The 8,496-nt window shown below is 68.8% G+C and overlaps 1 long non-coding RNA gene across 1 annotated transcript; it reads right to left on the reverse strand.

Moving 5' to 3' along the window:
- Window positions 1-452: 452 nt before the first annotated feature.
- On the reverse strand, window positions 453-5,047 carry LOC102153476. Its single transcript, XR_005380801.1, has 3 exons — window positions 2,689-5,047; window positions 1,277-1,492; window positions 453-738 (listed from the first exon to the last, which is right to left on the reverse strand). It is a non-coding gene; the product is annotated as an uncharacterized LOC102153476 (long non-coding RNA).
- Window positions 5,048-8,496: the final 3,449 nt, after the last annotated feature.

The raw sequence follows: 8,496 nt of genomic DNA on the forward strand, positions 1-8,496 counted from the left end.
CCCTGCAGAGCTGCCACTGAGCCCGAGCCCCCCTCCTCGTGCCCACCGGCTCCCTGGCTGGCCAGGCCACTTGCTAACGCAGGGGCACGTGGTGGTGGCGCTGGACCGGCACACAGGTGCACCTGGGGCAGCGCAATGGCTGCTGGCCTGGCACCTGGTGAGGCCCCCCGTGCTGCGCAGCCCGGGGCCCTGGCGGAGGAGACGCTGCCTCACCCGATCGCCCCTGCGCCTCGTGCGTGCCCACGGGAGGGGCCCTCAGACCCCTGAAAGCCGTCGGTGGAATCTGCTAGTGACTGTGCTGAGTACCGCAGCCGGGCTGGGCTGTGCGGTCCTGCAGGGCCGCGGCCGCCGTCCCCTCTGGCTGCCCGCCTGCCGCGCGTGCCCGCCCCGCCACAGATGTAGTCCCGTCACAGACACATGTAGCCCTTTCTCTTTTTTTTGGTTTTGTTCTTTTAATGAGAAGAGAGCATCTTCAAATGAAAACTGCTTTAGCAAATCAAGTACAAATCAAGGGAATAAACTTGAAATTAATTTCTTGAAGTCTTCGTATTGCAGCTCAGCACCAGGACTAATGGAATTTGCAGCAACGCAGTCGGATCACGGATGAGTGCGGCGCCCGAGAGCAGGCGGGAAGGAGCCACGGGGAGACACGGCTCGGGGATCAGGTCGGACGTGGCGCCCGAGGACACGGTCGCCCAGAGCCAGACAGTTCGTGTGTTGGCACAGGGCTCCCTCGTCCTTGGGAGGTCAGTCCAGAGGGGTGAGCAGAGCTCAGTGGGCAGCACGGAGCCGTCCTTGGGGAGACGCGGTTCATCCCCTGGGAGACCCCTGCAGGAGCTCCCAGGCTCTGCACCTGACCCCCAGGTATCCTCCTCCAGGTGACCCCCCAGATGACCCACAGGTGACCCCCAGGTATCCCCCTCCAGGTGACCCCCAGGTGACCCCCAGGTGACCCCTATGTATCCCCCCAGGTGACACCCAGGCGTCCCCTTCCAGGAGCACAGTTCTCTGCAGCCCGTCTGACTCCCGTTCTCCCGCCTGGGCTCCTGCGGGCCCCGAGCTTCCCGCCCTGCAGACGCCGCGCCCCCCCACCCCCGCAGCCCAGGCACCAGGCCCGACCCCAGCTGTTCGAGGCCCGCAGGGACCCAGTGTGTCCGGCTCTGCCGCGGCCGCTCGCCCCCCCACCGTCACCGGACGCCCGGGCCCCATGGGTCCTGGGCAGCTTCTCTGGGATTTGCGCCCCGACCTCTCCCACAAGCGTCAGTGTGTTGCTCACCTGTGTGTGTACAAATACTGTAGAGAGACTGTGACGCGGATGCTGAGATTTGGGGCGCCCGGGGCCTCGGGGGGGTGACACGTGTGCCCTCGGCTCAGGTCGCCATCCAGGACCCCAGGTTCGAGTCCCGCGTCGGGCTCCCCGCATGGAGCCGGCTTCTCCCTCCGCCTGGGTCTCTGCCTCTCTCTGCGTCTCTCATGAGTAAGTAAATAAAATCTTTAGAAAAAAGAAAAATGAAGAACGTTGACACGTGCTGACGGAGCTGCTCCCCAGCGTGTTGTGACGTCGGGCCATGGGCCTCGAGCCCCCATGCCGGCCGCCGCCCGCTGCCCCGGCTCCCTGACTGGTCCGCGGGGCTCCCAGGTCCCCACGCCCCCGGCTCTGTCCTCAGTTTTGTCATTTTGAGGAAATGACGAAGAGGCTGCTGGGTGAGGACAACGCACTGCCGGTGGCTCGGAGCCGCGTTTCCTGCCCGACCCCATAGGTGACCCCACAGCCCCGGCCCCGGGCCCCTGCAGTGTCCTGACCCCGTACACCCCAACAGCGGGGCTCCAGGAGTGGAGGGTGGGGAGGCCGTCGGGCAGGTGGGCACCGGGCTGTCACAGCCGTGGGGTTGGCTCCCCCCCACAGACGCTGCCTGCCCCGACCGGCCTGCCCACGGCCGACTCCTGCCTCACCCACGCCTCGGAGGACCCGTGTCGGAGCCGCTGCAGCCCTGCCCTTGGGGCTCGCCGCACAGGACCCGACGGCACAGCCGGCAGCGTCCCCATGGAGAGCCAGCGCCCCGTCCCCGGGCCGGAGGGACCCCCGTCACCTGTGCCCAGGGCAGGGCCACCCTCAGGATCGGGCTCCATGCAGGGGGCCCGCCTCAGGCCGCGCCCCCCAGGGGACCTTCAAGCAACACCCGCTCAGCCTGTTGACCCCCGAGCCGCCAAGTGACCGGCTGCCTAGGAGCCTCCGCCGTGACGGAGCCGGAGACCCGCACAAATTGGGTTTGTAAGGTCGGTGTCGGTCCCGAGAACCGGACCTGCTGAACCGGAACTTGTGGCCGAGGGCCCGCGCCACGGCATCCACACCAAGCGGCCACCCGGGTCTGACCCCAGGACTCAGCGCTGCTGGCCACCTGCCCCAGCCTGGCGGAGTCTGTCCCCTTCTCTGTCCCCGACACAGGTGCCCACGTCTGCACCCGCCATCTGTCCGTCCCCGCGGGCTGTCTGTGGGCACCGCTTCCCGCAGAACGAGGCCATCGCGGACACGCAGGGCTGCAGCCGGGACGGCTGTCACCCAAGAAACAGGCAAACGTGCAGGTGACACGGAGGCGAGGGCCACGGGCGCAGCCCCTGGGGGCACAGGGGCGCGGTCTGGGGTCACAGTCCCACGTTGGGGGAGCCGGCGGGGAGCACCCGGCACACCTGCTTCCGGGGTTCAGCGGGCTCAGCTCTGCCGGGCGCCAGGGTCACGGGGGGGAGGCCGGCCCTCCATGCGGGGCCCTCCAGGGCATGGCGCCTTGAGGTGGGGGGGCCCCGCCCCAGGAAGCATCTCAGAACCGCGTCCAGCAGAGGCCTCAGGAGGACGACTGGGCCAGCTTCCCCAGGAAGCCACACGGGGCCCTTCCGGGGGTCACACCGGGCCCCGACCTCCCGGGACCTGAGGAGGAGACGTAGGCCGAGTCCACACGGGCTCCTCGCCGGCCGTCAGGAGTGGGGTCCCCACCCCACGTGATCCGGGTCACAGCAGAGACGGTCACCGCTGCCCACAGGCTGGGGCTCGCCGGGGCTGGACAGGGGCGGGGGCTGGAGTGACAAGGACGGGCGGGGGCGCAGGGGTGGAGGGACCAGCCCTGACGGAAGGGTATGGGGGGGAGCAGCCCTGACATGGGGGGAGCAGCCACTGGGACCCTCTAGGTCCAGGGTGCGACCTGCACACACGTGCCCACGGCCCCGTCTGGGATCACCTTGGTTCTGCTCACGGACTGTCCGGCGGCATGGGGGGGCACCCACGCCCCAATCATCACACATGACCCCATGACACATGTGCCCACAGCAGCACCGCGGGCCTGACTCCGCCCCAGGTCGGGGTGACCAGCGCCTGCCCGACCTGCAGGTGAAGCGCTCATGTCTCCGGGTCGTTCCCAGGTCAGCGACCTGGGTCACAGGGCAACACGGCGGGGACTCAGCACAGGGACGCGACCCACGACCGCACCCCACTGCTCTGCCCTGTTTAACTGTGGGGGTGCAGGATGGGGGTGATGGGGGTCAGAGGAGACTGAGCCCAGGCCCCCAGGGTCCACGAGGCCGCTGTGACCCCGGGCAGCCGCCCAGGGGCGGGCGGTCAGCACGAGGGCGGCTTCTCCGACCGGCCTTCCAGCTGCTCCCGGGCGTCTCGGGCTCCAGGCTCTTCCCCCGGGTCAGCAGGTCCAGGGCAGCCTTCCCGCCCGCTACCCACCCCAGGCCTCTGTCGCCCCGTCTCCCTGTCCCTCTGTCCCTCTCTCTGTCTCGTGACCAGTGTGGCCTTTGCCTCTGAGTGTCCGGGGCAGTCGGGTCACCGCAGGAGAGGGGAGAGGATGCAGGCGCCATGGAGGCCCGAGGGGGGAGCGTGGGCGTCGTGCGGGGGAGCCGGGAAGGGGGCAGCGGGCGTGGAGCTGGGAGAGGCAGCCGGCAGGAACGTGGTCTCTGAGGGAATTCAAGTCACCCCCAAGCAGGCTTGTGCGGGTTTGGCCTGGGGGCTCGGGCTCTGACAAGGCCCCGTGGGAGGAGGGGCAGGACCCCAAGTGAGGAGGACGAGTGGAGGACGGCCCGGCCACCGCCCGAGGAGCCATTGTCCTGGAAGCAGGCCTCCCCCTCCCCGTGTCCAGGCCCGGGCCGGTTCCTGCCTGGGCGGCATCTGCCCCCCGCCAGGACGCCTCCCGAGGCGGGACGTCCAGGTGCGGAGGCTCGGGACCCGGCGGGAGGCCCTTCTGGAGAGGCCGCTGACCCGAGCGCTTGTGGGGGAGGGAGGAGCTCGCCGGGGCCCGGGGCTCCGACCCAGAGTCCGGGGGCGCCTGCGATCCTCTCCGGGAGCCGGTTCAGGGACAGCGGAGGCACCACTGGGCCGCCCCCGGCAGGAAGGCCGCAGGCAACGGGGCCCAGGCTGAGCGCCCGAGGCGGGGAGCAGCCGCCAGCACCCCAGACGCGGATGAGCCCCGCAGAGTCGGGGGCCCTGGAGGCTCCTCGCGGCGTCGCGGCTGGTGTCACATCCACACACGCTCGTTATGCCTCATCAAGAGCTTGAGAGCCGTGGCCTCTCGTTCACAGAATTAGAACATCGAGCTTTCCAAATTCACCTCCCATTTAACATCCTCTTTCCAGACGGCATCTGGGTCGTCCCCGACTTTTCCAGGTGAGGAATAGCCAGGGGCCGGCCACCGGCCTGGGGGTGACTACGGGCACAGGGTGGTCTTGGCCTCTGGACCCTCCTCCCACCAGCACCCCAGCCTGGCTGCACACGGCTGGGGTCAGAGGAGGGGCCCCGCTCGCACCCATGCCCCGCAGGGCACAGCCAGCCACCCCGGGGGTTACCCGGGAGCCCCCGGTCAGGAGACATCGCATCCGGATGGGGCCGGCCTCTCCCAGGCACCAGGCACCTCGTCCGGCCTTACAGAGGCCACCTGGGCGGTGACCTGGCGCTCCGGGCCGTGGGGAGGTGCCTGTGTGCCCGTCGGTGCCGCGGACCCTTCGGGGTAGACGCGGACGGAGGGCTCTGGAAGTCGTCCTGCAACCCCGGCCTCTGCCTGCTGGGAGCCCCAGGCCCCTCACGCTCCGCCCCTGCGGGAGGCGCCCCCCACCCCCAGCCCAGGGAGCCGGGCCTCCCACCTGGCGGCCGGGCCAACACCTGCCCACGCCGGCCCCACAGCCCATTCCCCAGCCCGCATGCACAGCCGGGCGTCTCACTCCCTGCGCTGGGCCGACCCCCGGAGCAGGGGTGAAGGCTGCGGGCCGCCCCACAGACAGCGTCCCCAGGTCGGCCCGCCCGGGAGCAGGGATGCCCATGGGCCGCCCTCGGGGTCTCAGCTCTGCGGAGGCCGGGCAGGGGCGAGGTTCTGGCCCTCGGGATGCATGGGGCTGGGTGGGGCAGGTGCAGGGGTGAGGACGAAGAGGCCAGTGCGGCCGTGAGCCCTGCCTGGGGAGGGCAGGGGGGACACCCGGGTCTGCAGACAGAGGTGAGCGCAGGGCAGCGGGGAGCTGGGACCCGTGCTCCCCAGGCCTCCCGCCGGGGCCGCGCTCCCCCCACCTACCACTCCCCTGCGGTCTCCTTGGTCCCTCCGTCGCCTGCGCCTCCGCGGGGAGAAGCTGCGGGACCTGCGGGCCTCCTGGTCAAGTACTTGGAGTCTGTGAACTGTTTTGAAATTAATGAGGATCTTAGCTTGCATAGACGAGCACGCCGACCGGGAGAGAAGGACCCGAACTCGGGAGGGGGGTGCAGGGGGCAGCTCCACCTGCAGCAGGGCCAGCGCCCGCCCGGACAACAGGTGCACTGGGGGCGCGGGCGCGGGGCCGTGAGCGAGGCCTTGGCTCTATGGCCCGGGATCCCGCAACGTGCTTCCCTCCAAGGCCCAGTTCCAGGGGGGTCCGCCCGCGCCCCGTCCTCACGGCTGCCCTGCACACGGCCGTCGTCCCCGTGTCACCAGAGACCCCCGCGGGGCGCCCGCCGCAGCTTCTTTAGGACCCGGTTTGGGTAAACGCACGCTCGTGCTCACGAGTTCCTCCTCGGGATCCACCAGCTTTGCTCCCGACGTTTCTACTTATCACAATGTTTGCCTTTTCCTTTTCTCTTGATTTGGTTTTTTTTTTTTTTTTTTACTTTGTCATAAATTCCAGCTACCTTTTCCTCTCCTGCTTTGTGACCTGGGCAAACAGCGGGACAAACCAAAGCACAAGCAAGGAGTTAACTGAAAAAACCTGGACGTCGCCACATAAAAACGTCATGTTGTTTTTTTATTGTTTAAGCCAATTTTATTGGGGTTTTTCTCTACATGGTCAAGAAAGTAATACTGGAAGTACGGATGCAAAAGAATAAGGTGACAACAGTCCCTGTCCTGCGCGGCTGTGGGCACCCGTCCCGAGGCCACGGGGTCCGCGTGGACCACCCCTGGCACATGCACCGGTGCCCACGCCGTCGCCCACCCGGAGGTGACCCCAACCGGCCCCTGCTCTAAGGCGTCCAGAACGTTCCCAACCACTGCTGTTCCAGCAGCTCAAAATGGGACTAAATGGCTGAGAAACAGAAATTAAAGATGCTTTTATGCCCAAGGATATTTTCCAAGGAGAGGGAGAGCTGCTCCAGGACGTCGGGCGCCGTGGGACCGTCCTGCGTGTGTGGAATGTGGAAGCCAGCCACTTGGGAATATTAATTTTCAGACAAATCAGGATTCTAAGAGAATCGCCAGGTGGAGACAGACTTGCTCCTGACCACTTCCAATCTGGTAACATTGCCTTGGCTCGCGTGCGGAAGCCTTGGCGGGCAGCTTCGGGGCAGCGGCCACGTTGGCCGGGCAGGTGGGCAGGACAGGCGGGCAGGGGCACCAAGAGCCTGGAGCTGGGCTGAGGGCTCCGGGCGGGTCACCAGGGGGAGATCACGGACTGTCTGGGCTGCAGCCTCACAGGTGCAGGGCAAGGAGGTGCCGCGTGAACCTCGGGGGCAGCAGGGCCGGTGAGCGTGTCCGGGGGGCGTGAGTGCCACCTGCCTCCCCACACGGAGCTCCTGGGAGCAGGACCCCGAGCTGGGGCGCGGGCAGGGAGCGTCCAGCCCCGACCCAGCCCCACGACGGCCGCCCCGTCCAGCAGGCCCAACGCCTCCAGGGAACATCAGCTTTCGGTCCACTGTTGGCGCCTGGTCCTGGTGTAAAACCATCGGGCCGGTGGCGGGCGTAGTGGTTCCACCAAGAGACGGTCGCGCGGAGGCCCCGGTCACGAGAGTGGCGTGCTGACCGCGTCCGGGCGACTCACGCGACTTCCGGGTCTGGAGGGAACATGCGCCCCCCCCCCCACAAAGCCCGCGCCGGGGCTGCAGTCCCCCCCACCACCACCGCAGACACAGGCCGGGAGAGGAGCCGCGAGCACCGCGGGGGACGCCCCACCGGAGTCCACGGGCTGCTGCCTGTGACGGGGCCAGGCCTCCTCTCCGCCCGGGGTCGGGGCTCGGAGTCGCCGGGTCTCCAGCTCCGGGGTGCCGCCCGCGGCCTCTGCTGTGTGCTGCACCCTGGGCTCGGACGGCCTGTTGGGCCCGACTCCGTGTGGAGCGCCCGGCCTCCCCCTGCGTGCCCGGGACCGTCGTGTGCACGTCTGCACAGCCCGGGGGCCTGGGGGCCACAGTGGGCGGATGCGGTCACGGCCGCCCAGAACCTGCACCGAGCGGATCGCCGGCCGGTCTGTGCCTCGACAGGGTCGCCGGCCGCCGGCAAGCAGCGTGCTCAGTTCCCGAGGGAGCCCTGGCGTGTCCTCCGACGGGCCGGCCGACGGACGTGCGTTCCCACCGCGCGGTGCCCACTGTGGGGCAGGCTGCAGCGCGGCCGTGGGGCGCACGGGGGTCAGCAGAGCCAGGAGGAGGCCCCCCGAGGACGATGACCGGCCTCGGGCGGCAGCCCTGGCCCAGGAGCCGGAGCCGAGCCCTGGCACACCTACAGTCCGGCGCCGCGGAGGGCTGCTCTCTCCCCGACACCCACCATGACTCCCCAGTGCCTCGGAACCAGCGGCAATTCCTCACACACCCGCCCTCCCCACCTGGTCCCGAATAGCATCCCAGCTGTTCCTCCTCCGTAGGCGAACCTCCTCCGGGCGGAGCAGCGCCCACAGGCCCCCAGCAGTGCCAGAGCAACCCCCCTCGCCCGCTCCGCGAGTCCGGCCCACCTGGAGCCCTGTGGCCCGCAGACCCCTCGTCCCAGCACGTCGGCTCCAGGACGCACCCCTGAAGGACACTCCCAGGGGCCAGAAGACGAGGAAGAAGAAAAAATGTGATTTCAAGGAGAAAGGACTAATCATGCACCAGTGACCAGGGACCTCAGCACCCCGCCCGCCCCCCGTGCCTGCAGGGGGCCATCAGGATGCACCCGAGGAATGGCCAGCGGCCCCCAGGTGCTCAGTCGCCGAGGGCCACCCACCTGTGTCCCGGGGAGCCCGAGGTGGGCCTGCCCCCGACCCCCGACCCCCGACCCCGAGCCCAGACGCATGAGGGCGCAGACCCCG

Source organism: Canis lupus, chromosome 28 (genome assembly GCF_011100685.1).
Source record: "Canis lupus familiaris isolate Mischka breed German Shepherd chromosome 28, alternate assembly UU_Cfam_GSD_1.0, whole genome shotgun sequence".
NCBI lineage: Eukaryota > Metazoa > Chordata > Mammalia > Carnivora > Canidae > Canis > Canis lupus.